Genomic DNA, 15,205 nt, shown 5'->3' with positions numbered 1-15,205 from the left:
TTGGAAGTCATCCCATGGACTTGTACTTTTATTTATTCTTTGAGAAATTACTTTCTAAGAAACCAATATAATTATTTAACATTTCCATTGAATGTTTGGGTTTAATGGACTGGTTCTTCTTTTTCAATTGATCAGGTTTGTTTATGGTTCCTATGACTTTGGGTTACTTTGATGAATTCACCTTGGACTTGGTATTTTGAGGGTTATGTGTACTTTATTTCTAATTTTAGGTGGATTGTATTTTGATACATGGATAAAGATTTACAGCTACAGAACTGTACATTTAATTGAATTATTTATTTGTGGTTGGGAAATGTTATATTTTTTCTATGTGTATTTTTCTGTAATTACAAAGTGTGATTTTGAACTTCTCTGTGTTATGTTTTGTTATGTTACATTACAGGGATTTCTATAGCATGCTTATTACCCAAGGAGTATCCAGGCACTGGAGTAGATGAGTAGGACAGTCGGGCTCTAAGTTGAATAGGCAGGTCTTCAGTTTCTTGCTGAATGTGGAATGTGGACTTGTTGGATTTACTTGGTTCAAAGTTGTGCTTATTTCTACTGTTGTGCTTTGTGGTTGTTGATGTGCAGATTTTTAATGAATGTTTAAACATATTTTTATTTATCAGTCTTGTTTTAAATGTTATATGTTTTTTTACTGTAAAAATAAATCGTTTTATATTCAGTTGAATCTCATTAAGCTATGGTGGTGTTTACCTTTGTTAACGTTTGTTGGCTAGTGGGAAGGTGGTTAGGTGTTTTATAATAGTGATTTTGTAATAGATTCTAGGTAGTATACTATTTTGCTGTTAAGTAAGAATCTGACATTAGTCTGTAATATGTCGTAGATTCTACTGATTTGTTTACTAATTTTACAGCAGGGCTTCTATGAGTTTGTAGTGTATAGTTTGGGTTCTCCCGAGTGTGGCTTGGAAGGCATTGTATCATCCTTCTACTGTGTTGTTGATTTTGGCTTCTGGAGCCCTGTTGCTGTCGTAGACATTCAACCATGGTATTTAGAATTTAGGTTTGTGTCTGTGTCCAGAGCGGTGCAGTCTGCCAACCCAAATGTAGTACATTAGGGGACTTAGTTTGTGTTTGTAAAATGGACATTCTATAAGAAAGTTGTGGTTAGCGCTCCTCTGTTACAGGGACATACAATAGTGCTATGAATATATTTTTTTAAAGGCAAACTGTTTTTGTTCATATTCTTCACTTAGGGCCCGTGGCACCCTCGCACCACCAAGGCTTGCCGCCGCCAGCCAGATTACAAGTTTAATGTAGTCTTGCAGGCAGCATGGCGGTCCCGGTGCAGTTCTGTTTAAAAGGGTCATTGTGAGCCTGAAACAGCACTGCTGTGGGACAACAAGTGCATGTTTCTGCACAGGAAGAAATTCACCACGTCAAGCATTTCTTCCTGAGCAGGAACTGTGGATGCAGAAATACAGGGGGGCCACAACATGTGCCCCCTGCATGCACATCATTGTACAGGGGCAAGATGGGGCCCTGTAGGTCCTACTTTCTTTGCTCATTGCCAGCCTTTTAATGGAGGAAGATCCTCCATGACAGTGCTGGCGGTGAGGAAAGTCCTAATATGCTTGGTGGTGCCTCAGGGCACCACTAAACATATTGAAGCCCTCAGACCACCATGGGACATCCAGGGTCCTAATAGGGGAGTTAGACCGCCGGTGCAGCGGTTGGTGAACCACCACCACCTGACTCCCACGAGTTTGGCGGTCCTCGTATTGCCAGACTTGTAAATAAGGCCTTAGTGCAGATTGTTGGAGATGTCTCCAAATGCTTCGATTAAAATTATATTAACAGCCTTGAATGGCTGTGTGTGGGGGAAGTTTAAGTATTGTTAGTATCATGGCTTGTTCAAAATTGAATATTATTTTATGAGGGGAGTAGTTATTTGTTTTAATTTGAATGTGCTTCAGTAGTTTGTAGTAAGCGCTACTTTGTTTATCAGGTAGCAAGGCAAACATGAGGGATATATTTGTGTTTTGCTATTCACCATTTATGGTGTATATCTGAGTGAATGGTCTAGTGCACATTTTGAGTGTTTCATCCATTATCCATGTTTGACATTACATTAGCTTAGTCTTAATTATCTGATGTAGCAAATGAAATAATTTATGTCATTATTAAGGTTTAGACTTGGTTCCTATCCTTAGGTCTGTGTGACTTCATTGCGAACAATCTGTGTTCCAGAATCTGTTGTGCATGTACAAATGTGCGCTGGATTTCTGCCTCGGATCGCCAATGGCAGAACCAACGGACATATGTACTCTTGGACTCCTTAGAGGCCCATTTGTATAGTTTTCCCCATTGTATTCCATTGTTGCTAAGCGCATTCTTCAAGGCATCCTGGGAAGCGGCTGCTCCTATTGATTTGGCCGTGGAAAGTCTGCAGGTTGGGATCCCTCCCTCAGCGGTTACTGTGGGGGCTGGATGGGAACATCTTTGCTCTATAAACTTGCTTCGAGCTGCTCCTCTGGGAACATCATCTTTGTTTTCTGGCACCAGCAATGCTGTATCTACCACTGGGAACACATAAATATTGAGCTTATCCATGTGCTGGGAACTTTTGATTAAGATGGTTTTTCTAAAATTACTATGTCCTACAGAAAAATTATCAGAAGATTTTACATGGTTTAGGATCACATGGCATTCTGTGTAATTTGACTTGCTTACAGCATGACCGTCTTTTATAACTTTTATGGAGACTTTGGGGCCCATTAGGATGGCGGGTGGATCGCCCCCGCCAGGCTGACGGTAGCCACCGCCGGCCTGACGGGGGCGATCCGCCCGCCATACTACCCTTAATCACCCCCGCCATATTAGCATGGCAGGGGTGACCACGGCGGACGGAAAGACCGTCCGCCGCTTTTCCGCCCCGGTCGCCTTGCGGCCGGGGCGGAAAAGGTTTAATATGGTGGCGGTGTCTATTAGACACCGCCACCATATTAGCATTGCCCATAACAGATGCCTTTCCGTGGCGGTACCTGTGGTGCCCCCCTGCATTTGCACTGACAAAGCGGCAGGCACCGCACGGTGCCTGACGCTTTGTTAATGTATATGCAAATGTGCATTTTTATCATTGTGGCAGGCGGCGCTGAGAGCACCGCCCGCCACAATGATAAAAGTTCAGGATGTGCCAGCCACTGTGGCGGGCAAATCCTAATACCCCCCACGGGACCCCCGCCCTTATGGCGGGCGGTCCCAATTTCCGATAGGATGGCGGGCGGACTAAGTCCACCCGTCATCCTAATGACCCCCTAAGTATTTGATTGCTTCCTCTCACAATCTGATTAGTTGCTTTCCTTGAAATTATTTAAGTGATATTTAATTTTGTTTTTAAACCACTGTTGTAATGGGACTCTTCTGGTTTTACATGCCTCCTTTTTGTGGTCCCTTAGGGTGAGGAGTGGATGCCATGTGTCTCACTTATGCCCAAGCAGTAATACTGCACGTTTTCCTTACATTGCCTCATTTTTACAATAATCTATGACATTTTTAACATAACTGTGTACATGACAATGTTGTAGAACTTTCTCAGATACAGCTTCTCATTCATAATTAGCTTTACCTAACATTCTCACAAATCCTTGAACACTGCCTACTTGACCTCGCAATAAACTTACAAATGTCAGTCTAGTTTACATCCAAGAGGTGACATGACTATGTACAAGCAGATAACAAATGCTGCTTTGCACATATCCTGCAAGAATGTTTTTAATTGCACAAAAACAAGCTTTTCCGGTAGCTAGGGAGAGGAGAGACTTCAGTTGACATCGTGCTGTCCCTGCATGCTGATGCTTTGCCTAGCATGTATCTAACTTCTTTGTGAGGGGTGTCGAGTTCATGTCCAGAACGGGTTCCTACTTTCTTTTCCAGCAGCTAATGGCTTTAATTATCCAGTAAGGAGAATCTTGGCATTACACATACACTTACCTCAGACATGTAGGTTAGGGACTGCTTAGTAGGTGTACGAAAATATCCTCCATTATTTTATATCCCTGCTGTTAGACCTGGCACCATTGGCGTGGGTCTCCCTGCATTTCTCACCTTTGTCTCCTGTGTTTTTGCTGTATATTGGACTAGGTTGTGCTGGTCTAGATGCATTGGGCACTTTGCCACGGCTGTTCAGTGCCAAAGTGCAAGTGCTCCCTTTCTAAATTGTTTTTATGGATTAGTGAATCCATGATTGGCATATTTGATTTACTTGTCAGACCCTAGTATTGGGCACTGTGTGTTCCCAGGGCCTGTAAATTAATTGCTGGTGGTGGGCTGCAGCACTGATTGTGCCACTCACAGAAGCAGCCTGTAAAATGTAACTCTGGCCTGCTCCGGAAACAAGGTAGAAAAAGAAAGTTTAGTATGCCTAAACTTAGAATGTTAAAATGCATCTTTTAGTGAGGGTGATTTTTACATTCTGTGTTTCAAAATACCACTTTTAGAAAGTAGGTATTTTCTTGCCTAACCATCCAGTGTACCTCTGCTAGGTTTGTGTATGGCATGTCTGGCTTCTGGATGACAGAGGCTGGAGAGGGGCAGCGGGTCCAGAAGTCTGTTGAGTCAGGGCTGGGATGCATAGACCTGGGCTGCATTTAGAGTAGGGGGAGGAGATTTCCTTTAATCTGAATGGTCCTGGTCTGCCTTCAACAATGCTGTCTCCACCTCCTGCCAGGAAGCTGCACCAGTGAGGACAGAACTAGTTTTGGCTGGGTACAGACACTCTCTGTCTTCAGAGAACAAAGAATGTTTGTGTATTTAAAGAGGGGCGCAGACCCCAGTCTTTTCAGATCACTTCTGGGATTCAAGAAGAACCTATGCCAAGTAGAAGAGCTGGAGAAGCTGAGGAGGAATACTGCCCCTGTGCTGATTGCTGTCTGGGGTTGGCCTGTGCAGTGGTTACTTGCAGCCAAGGAAAAGGAGAAAAGGACTTTGCTGTTTGCTTTGTCACCTGCTTAAAAGAAGATTACCAAGGGCTTGAAACTGAGCTTGCCTCCTGTTCTGAAGTCTCAGGGACACAAAGACTTCACCACCAGCTCCCCTGAGTTTCCTTGCTGGGAATTCTAATCTTCAAAGTAGTGCCTGCTGCTGTTTTGGACAGCTATGGACTGTTTTCCGCTGAGAGCTGGCAAATCGACGCAACTTCAAAGAAACTACACGCATCCGCACCTGTTTCTGACGCATCGCCGAAGAAACCGTCGCAGTGCCTGCTGCGGCTTGAGAAATAGCTGCACTCTGCATTGAGTGCACAATCTCCGAAGTCCGACGCAAGGCATGCTGTGCGGTTGTACGAGTTCACACATCGTCACTGGATTGTCGCATGGCACTAAGGCGCCAAGTCTGTTGCATTGTTGGGGGAGGCAGTAGGAAACCGACGCATCACCCCCCCCACACAGTAGGAAACCGATGCATCACCTCCTCTTCGGTAAGGATCTGACGCATCACCTCCCCTGCGCTGCTGTATGGAACCAATGCATCACCTCCCCGGAAGCAAGGAACCGACGCATCACCTTCCCTGAGTGTGAGTAACTGACGCATCACCTTCCCTGTATCCCGTTTTGTTTGTTTGTATGGCACATCCCAGGTACTTTGTGAGAAAAGTGTTGCATCTACATTTTTGCTTAAACTGAACTAATTCTACCATCTGAAAGCCAAATTTGTATTACTGTATTGTGGACTTTTGTTGTTTGGTCTTGTTTTGGTTTAGATAAAGATTACTTATTTTTCTAAACTGGTGTGGTGTCCATTTGTAGTGTTTTCACTGTATTACTGTATGTGTTCACAAATGCTTTACACACTGCCTCTAAGATAAGCCTGTCTGCTCGTGCCAAGCTACCAAGGCAGTGAGGAGGGGTTATTTTAGGAGCGTATCCCCCTTACCCTAACTAGAAGCAAGGATCCCTATTCGGACAAGGATACCTACCTCTGCCAGATAGAGCCCCCATTTCTAACACCTGCATGGATGTACTGTATCAGCATTATAGTGGAACTTTTCAAGTTGTCCACTATGTGGGTGTATGTAATCACTTTCATCTGCTTTAGTCTACTGATCATTGCAACACATGAGATATATGAAAGAGGAATATAGCTTCAATTCCATTTTGAAAAACGTCCCTCTGCGTATTCCTTATCTATTTCACGTGAACAAGAGCGCACAAGTGACTGAGCCAAAGGGGTCTAGATCAGTTACCACAATCCCAGAGGACTCAGAGTTGTCATGTTCAGTGGTTTCCAAAATACATCCCCTTGCTGTCTAGGTTGAGGTCTTACGGTGGCACTGTGAGCTAGCTAGTCTATCTGACAACATATCCTGCAGGGGTGCCTGGAATCAATCTTGCACCATCCCCCAAGTGTATGTGGCTCGCTAATGAGCAGTACCTACTGATTAATGGAAAGTGCACAACAGTTACACTTGTGTCTAGTAGTAATGGTGAAAGGGGTTTGAAATTGTGAACATCAGAGTTTGTGCTCTGAATGTGTCCTGTAATGAGCAGGAACGGATCAAGTGAGGCATGTGTACACTCGATATACTGACAAAGGCCAAAACTGTGGTCGTAACACTATGCCTGTGGAGAAACCTATACAGCATTGGCCCCCTCATTATGCCACACAAAAGAAATGTCACATTTGGCAAGGCCCAGAGATGAATTGTAGTGTTGTAAATGTGTTATACAAGTGGTTATTTATTTATTTATTTATTTATTGGGCTTATTGAGCTCGACAGATACCCAAAAAGGGCTTCCCGGTGCTAAGCAGAGTTTTGAACCGGAGAGACAAGAAAGGGTTGCAGAAGGAGGACCAAAGGTGGTCACTGGTTGAAAAGCCAGGTCTTGATGGCTTTGCGAAAGTGAGGGTACCTATTTTCCAGACGAAGCAGTTGGGGAAGGGAATTCCAGAGCCTTGGGCCTAGGAGGGAGAAAGATCTGCCTCCAAACTTACCCGATGTATTTTAGGGACAGTAAAGAGGCCTTGAGTGGAAGATCTCAGGCATCGGGCAGGCATGTAGGTGTGCACAAGGGTCTGGAGATATTTGGGAGCTTTTCCCCACTTTATCCTGTGCATGAGGCTGAGAGTCTTGAATTTGACCCTGTTGTCGATTTTTAACCAGTGGAGTGCCTTTAAATGGCTGGACATACGATCTCTCCTGTTGCATTTACAGAGCAGCCTGGCTGCCGCGTTCTGTACCAGTTGGAGGCGCCTCATGACTGCCTGAGATGCCCCCAGGTAGAGGACATTCCCGTAGTCGAGGCGGGAGGTAATTAATGCATTTATCACTGTCTTTTGAGTGTCATCAGGGAGTAACCATATGATTTTCCTGAGCCATCTTAGGATTGTGAAACAGGTGGCTGTGAGAGCGTTTACCTGGGGCTCCATAGTTAGGCCTCTGTCAATAATGAAGCCCAAATTGCGGACCTGGTGCGATGGAGTAGGCAGGGGGCCCATTTCAGATGGCCAATGTCTGGAGTTCCAGAGGTCATGATTGGGGCCTACTATCAGTGGTTTGAGTGCATACTGGTTGCAGCGGGCAAGGTATGATGCAGACTTGTGCTCATCATTGTTCATGGTAGTGGCTGAAAGGCACTGTCGCTTTGGGCTGCCCAAGTGAGTCCCAGGTTTAGCACCTGTTTCCATCGCATCGCCAAAGAAACCGTTGCAGTGCCTGCTGATGCTTGGCTGTTCCAAAACGAAGTCCCTTCCCCCACTACTGTTTTGTGATTGCCTGTGAATGTTATACATTTTGTATGTTGCCTGAGGTCAGCCTCTGACTTGGGAGATCTTTCTGTTGTCCCAGACTGTGGATGTGTGTGATATCATAAGTTCAGGGCGGGTACTTCCACTGGTGTGTTGTTACTGTTCCTATAGCTTAGATTGTTTTGGTTAAAATGCCAATATTCCAATTTGCCAGGCCTGCAACTTGCTCCTCGACTTTTGTGGTTTATCAGCTTGTTAATAGTCACCATATACAACTGCCTATTCTAAAGTGTGTAGATGTAATCCCTGTGTCAGTGCCACATGTGGCAGGAGGTATGTCCTGGGCAGGAGGTATGTCCTGTGACACTAGTAGCAACCACTCCAAATCTGTAACACATTGTATGTAATCCCTTTCTGTGGTCCACATGGCCAAAGCATACCAGAGCTGTATCTGTCAGTGTGACACAAGCAAGTCCTTTCATGTGGCCTTTGTGTTTGGTGTGATGATATACTCAGTGCCATGCGGTATGTAGCATATGCATGTATCTGATGTTCCAGGTGGTTACAGGCTGTGTGAGAATATGCCCATGTGGTGTCCCCTTCAGGAGGTCTCAATGGTGTGGTGTGTGCCACTATAGCTCACAGCAGACTACATATGGAATGGACCTGCCCTACATGGGTTATGTTTGTCAGTATACTACACAACCAGGAACTGAGGATAGTCCACAGATGTCTACCAGAGCGTATGCAGCTCAATAAGTGGTGGTAAGTATGTGAGGAGTACTGATGTTGTGTATTGAGATATCCCATGCTTGTGCTAGAACTCTCCAAAATATGTGTGAGGCTAACTTCGATCAAATGTCTTGCAGTTACAATCTCTTCCTTCATGGCTTGTATGTATACAGGTCAGCGTTCATCAGAAGCAGGCATTATGGAAAGCCATCACCCGTAAATTGTGGTCCCTGATGATCTTTAACAAGTGCAGTGGCCACTGCAGAAAAAGGTGGGAGGTTCTGAGACAGTAGAGCCTTACCATTGCTGAAGTCCAGCTAGAGAAGTCCTCCCCAGTCGTAGGGGTGCACACCAGAAGCTGAATTCCCTGATGTGCTGCATCCTGACAGTGGCCTACCCTAAGCTTTGTGGGCAGTTGAAGGCCTAACAGTAGCTAGGAGGACGTGAGTGTTGTGCAGAGTCAGCCATTGTGCCTTAACATATTTTCCTGTTATAAATCAGCAGATTCCTCATCAATGATTTAGATGCCTCCTGTCCTGAGGATGATAGATATTGTTGCTTGTGTGGGGTAGTGATGTGGGTGCATGCTGTTTGGGCAAGACTTATGTCTTGTGGTCCTGATCCAAAGATGAGTGAAGTCACATGTCAGGCTTTAGAGTCTTACAGACACATGGCTACGTAATGTGACATGTAACCTACACATTTTTGATGTATGTGACAGATATCCCACTCAGAGCCGGTGTCTTCTTTGTGTCAGGAGTGATGCTACAACAATACAGTGTATGTTGTCCTGGGAATCTCTTACATGTGATATGGCATACAGTGCATATAGGTTGCAGACAAAGAGCCAGACTTGGCCTTAGTAAGTGAGGTATGTACAACACTGTGAGATGATGAACCTCACAGGTGCCATTTGTATTTCTGCCTACATGATATCATGTGTAGCTTGTGAGCTTTTTCTGCTTTCATGTGCACAAGGATATGTTCCATGATGTAGGGGTCTAGCTAGGTTGAGGATGAGAGTCATCCACATTAGTATGTGTTGTCCAATGTGTGAAGGACAATGTTCCTTCATGTTGGGAATACAGGATGATGTGTTCACACAGACAGTAGTGTGTAGACATGGGTGAGTATGTAAGACATATGTAATTACAATGATCTCCCTTATTAGTCAAGTTGTGTTTCTCAATCTGATCCTCGGTAGCATTGATGTGGAAGTGTGGAGTAATGTGGAATACACAAGTCCACAGTTGAATGTGCTTTCACTGACTGATGAAATGTGTGAGTGAGTGACATGCAGTTTGGTGTGATCAGATGTGGGTGTTTAAACACTGTAATAGCATGTTTTTGTGTGTGCAAATCATTTTGGTTAGTTTTGTGTGGCTCCTCTTTTGGATCGCCAAACTAGTAATCAGGCTCTTGTTGTTTTTGTTGTGGTTAGTAGTGAACATTTCAGTTCCTTATATATTTAATTTTAATAATTGTTTTTGTGTTGGTTGGTTCATTTACAATTGTTTTTATTGGTTATTGTTCATTTAGTTTGAATTTTCTTTCTCAGTTATTTTTGATGGTGGACACTAATTAGTGTTTTTGTTTTAATGTTTAATTTGTATTTCTGCTTTTTGTGAGTCTGAATATACTTTGTATGTTCAATTTTATTAATTGTTTTATATTACATTAATTGTATTACTCTTTTCGCTGCTAGGCTTTTTCCTCCTAGAATGCTTAATTCTTTCTTGGCTATTTAGGGCTTAGGCCTTCAGAATTATTTTTCCACATAAGGTATCCATGCCAAATTTGAGCTCTTTTTATCCATCATCATGGGAATTCCAAAAGTAACCAGGGTATGAAGTTCGCCAGGAGGGGACTGAGACAATGGCTCTAATATAGCAAAACTTTTGACTTTTTGGGCAAAATAGGAAAAAAGCGTCTGTTTTTTCCCCTAAAAATGGCATCAACGAAAGCTTTGCTATGTTACAGCCACGATTTTCACAGCTTTCAGAGACATGCAGAGCTGAATCAAAAAGACTATTTTTTTACCACAGTTTAGGCATTTTTCGAAGAGGTAGCCCATTTTTCCAAATGTTTGTCTTTTCAACCTACTTCTTGTTTGTGATGGAAACCAGGGTGAAACCGATTGGTGATCTGACATAGTTAAAGATTTCTAAAAAGTAGAGAAAATTTTAAATTCAGCAAAAGGTTGGGTCATTTGTGTAGATCCCTCAACATGTTCCCAAAGAAACTTATTTTCAATAATTCATTTATTTTAACAGTAAGTTGGAAAAAACGTACACTTTTTCTGAACATTTCTATAAGCAAAATCTCTGGAATCTGTGAGGAGCCACAAATTTTCTACCACCCAGCATTCCTCCATGTCTCTGAATAAAAATGGTAGCACACTTGTGTGGGTAGACCCAGCTCCCGATTCAGGAAAGCCGCAAAACACATGGACACATCACATTTTTCCACTGAAAACATTCTTTTTTTCAACGTGGCTAGCTGTGGATTTTGGGCCATAGCTCAAACCGCACCTAGGGAAACCTAGCAAATACACACATGTTTGAAAACCAGTCACCCAGGGAAATCCAGGATTGCCTGACTTCTGTGGTCTCAACAGGTTTTCTTACCCGGCAGTCCTTGCAAACCTCAAACTTTGACTAAAATAACACATTTTCCTCACATTTCTATGATGGAGATTCTGGAATCTGCTGGGAGCCACACATGTCCTACCACCTACTATTCCCCCAAGTCTCCTGATAAAAATGTGAGTAGGTCTAGTGTCCACAGCACCAGGAAAGGCCCCAAAATACAATGTGGAGACATCAACATTTCCAGCCACAAAAATGATCTGATTTGGCAATGGTGGTAGCAACATTTTTTGGCCGGGGATCAACAGCAACCTAGGGAAACTTACCAAATACAGGCATTTCTGAAAACCAGAAACCCAGGGGAGTCCAATGTGGTATGCCTTGCATGGATCCCACAAAGGTTTCTTACCCACAGTGTCCAGCAACCCTCAAACTTTGCTTAATATTACACATTTTCCTAGCATTTCTGTGACATAAACTTCCAAAATCAGCAGGAACCCACGAAATTCCTCCCACCCACCATTCTCCCATTCGTCCAGATAAAAGTACTACCTTACTTGTGTAGCTGGGCATGGTGCACGTGACAGGCTCGGAGCAAACCAATGTCAAATTTAGTCTCGCGGAGCAACTCTCATTGACCCTGGTTTTTATTTGTGCCTGTTAGGGACATTAAGCTGAGTTACACAAATGGGGTAGCATTTTTATTGGGCCAAATAAGGGAATGCTGGGTGGTAGGAATTTTGTGGATGCCTGAGGTTTCTGGAATTTTACTTCACAGAAATGCAAGGAAAATATGCGATTTTAGTCAAAGTTTGAGATTTGTACTGGATAGTGGGTAAGAAAACACACAAGGCACATCACCCTGGACTCCCACCGATGTCTCGTTTTCAGAAATGTCTGGGCTTGGTAGGATTCCCTGTGTGGCCGCAGAGTCCAGGTTCTAATTCTGGAGCTTCCCCTATTGGAGATTTCTCCACATTGCGTTTTTTGTTGTTTTTATCATGGAAGCTAGGCCCAGCCACACAAGTGGGGTAGCATTTTGATCTTGGCAAGTGGAGAAAGCTATGGTGGCAGCAGTTTTGTGGATCAATGAGGTTTTAATACAGAAAAGCAAGGAAAATGTGAAATTTTAGTAAAAGTTGAGGTCTGCAGGGCATCGTGTGTATGAAAATGTCATGGGATCCACACAAGGCACACCATTTTGGAGAGTCCCATGTGTTTTTCAGAAATGCCTGGCTTTGGTAGGTTTCCTCGGGTGGCAACTGACTTGAACCCGATAAATGCAGCCATTCAGCATAGAAGTAGAACGATATTGGGATTTAGTCCGAACTCTGCTACCCATTTGTAAATAAAACCATACAAATTCAGAATTTCCTTTCATGCTATAAACTTGGGGATACAGAAAGTCCCCAGGGAGGCAGAAAGACTATTGGGGTCATATGTGAGGTGGAAGGTAGGCCTGATATGTGGGCAAACCTCCACCACACCTTGCAGCAATAGAAAAATACCTGGTGTTTAGTGGGGTTTCTATCCCCCCAGTGGGGCGCACTGGAGTTAAAGGCCTCTTATAGGCCCCCTAGTAAGGGGGGCAGGAAGGCTGCTGCAGGTTATTTAGTGGTGGGTCTAGGCCCAAAGCCTAGGCAGGCTGTTCCCACCATGTTCTCCACAAAACAAATTCCTTGTATCTAGTAGGCTTATAGGCCCCCTGAGGGCAGAATCGAGGTAACACCCTCCAATCTGGGGCAGAAAGATTTTTGGGCCTGGGGGAGGGTGGAGCTAGCCCATTGTCAGAGTGAACGCCCGACCTCCAGTACTGGGCCTGGTGGTCTAATGGGCTTTCTGCCACCCGTTGGGGCCAGACAGGCAGGATACGCCCCCAATGGAGGGCAGGAAGATTGATGGTGTCATTTGGGGGGGGGGGGTGAGTGCTAAGCCAGATTTCCTGGTGGTCCGCCTTCACCCATTTCTCCTCCGAAAAACAATTAATGGTATCTAGTGGGCTTTCTGCCTCCCCGAGGGCCGATTGAAGGTAGCAACCTCCAATCTGCCCCTGGGATGTACAGAAAGATGTTTGGGCCTGGGGGAGGGACTCGAAGCATTAGCCCATTGCCAGTGGGGCTGCCCCCAATACACTGCTTGGTGATCTAGTGGGCTTTTTGCCCCTTGCTGCGGCGCAGATTATAGGGAAAACATCTCCTGAATTCCTCCAACAGGGAGAAGAAAGACTGCTGGGAGTTATTTGGGTGGAAGCTAGGCCCCATGCCTTGGAGGGCCTTTGCTCATTTTGCCACCAAAAGACAATTCCTGGTGTCTAGTGGGCTTTCTGCCATGCGGTGCAAATTGGAGATAACAACCTCCAACCTTCACCCTGGGTGTCGGGCATAAAGACTTTTGGGCCTTGAGGTGGGGGATCATTAGCCCCTTTCCAGGGGGGTCACTTCCTCCTCCAAATACATTGCCTGGTGGTCTAGTGGTCTTTCAGCCCCCCCCCCCCCACCAGGGAGCAAATTGAAGAAAAACATCTCCTATCTGCCCCTGATGGGGGGGGGGAAGAAAGACTACTGTGGGTTATTTGGGTGGGTTGGGCTAGGCTTGATGCCTGGGAAGGCTACCCCCACTCATTTTGCAGCAAAACAATACAACCCCTGACAACTATTTGTGTGTTCATGCAGACAGAATACAAAAGGGGGGGAGGTGTAGCCATCGAGTATAGGAATATTTTTAAGTGCCATACATTTCTGGTGGATGAGCTGAAGGGGGAAGAAGCTCACTGTTTTAGTATAATGCCCTGCACCATATCTTATTTCCCCGGTGTTATGGTGCCTCGCCCCCCAGGATATGCAGAAGACTTTATCAGGTTGCTAGATCAGGCCATAGCCCCTAAATGCATTATTTATGCAAATTTTAATGAATTAGTGACTTTAACATACATCTGGGCAAGGAGGATGATCCACTGTCCAGTCGCTTTTTTTGGAGCTTTAGCAACACTTAACCTTGCACTGTCGATACGAACCCTACTCATAGGGCAGGAGATGCGCATCATGTCTAGTATTCCTGTACATTGGGAGAGCCCGGACCAGGTGGTATGGTCGGATCATTTCCTACTCCCTTTTCCCTGGCGTCTCACCTGACCTAAGGAAAGTAAAGGAAAAAAGGAAACCCCCATGAGCTAGGGGAAATAACATTGAATAAAGTATGTATCCGCCACATCCAGGGAACCCCGAGCGCTTCTAAACCAGCACTCTCAGGGCACTGTCGCATGTGATGGCAGGGCTACCAGCAAATGGCTCATGAAGTGGGTCCAATCGTGTCCACTGTTTTTCTCAGGAGCTTGCTCTTGAGAAAATAGCATGAAAAAGATAGAGAGAGCTTGGCTTTTTGGTCAAGATGGTTTACTTGTTCCAATGGGACATGGGAGATGCAGTGTCGGGAGCCATGTTAAATGTGGATGATTTTAGTTTGTATATTTACTTACAACCCTGATGAAGTCCTCAAGAAGGGATGAAACGTGTTGGCGGGTGAGAAATTCTGTATATGAAGAATTCAATTTTTTTGAAGACTCCACATTATGGCTCTCTTGTATTAATGGACTAAATGAAGGATCTTCCATCTTTATGGATTGACTTGCATTTATTTGACTACCCTAAGATTTGATTACTAATCTGTGTTGTGTGATATTTTGTAGCGCTACCCCTGTTGGTTAGATTTGTTTCAAAAGTAGGCGGGCCTGTGAGCAGTAGCACATTTGAGGAGTTGTGCTATTCTTATTGATATATTATAGACTTCGCTTGTGTGGTCATAGGAGGATATTGCTGCTTTGTTTTGCTTTTTAAACCCAGGAAGCCTGGTCACTGAATACCCATAAAAGATATTTTGAAGCCTGGCGAAAATGGGTTAGGTGGTGCAACGAATGGGGTGTAGATCCCCTGGAAGCCAACCTTCACTTTGTGGTGAATTTTTTAGCACATCTGGCATTGAGCCGACTGGCTTATAGATCAGTCAACAATTTTTGTTCTGCTATCTCTGCAGGGCATCACCTCATCAGGGGTAAACGAGTAGGTGAGCATCCCCTGGTATGCCAAGCAATGCAGGGTATTAGACTAGCTCATTTGTTTACATCCGAGTATACTGTGTTGAGGGATGTAACTGTGGTTTTGAGGATTTTAGAGAGC

This window comes from Lissotriton vulgaris, chromosome 1_2 (genome assembly GCF_964263255.1).
Source record: "Lissotriton vulgaris chromosome 1_2, aLisVul1.2, whole genome shotgun sequence".
Classification (NCBI taxonomy): Eukaryota; Metazoa; Chordata; class Amphibia; order Caudata; family Salamandridae; genus Lissotriton; species Lissotriton vulgaris.
The sequence above is the reverse complement of the archived record's forward strand: the minus strand, read 5'-3'. Positions refer to the sequence as shown.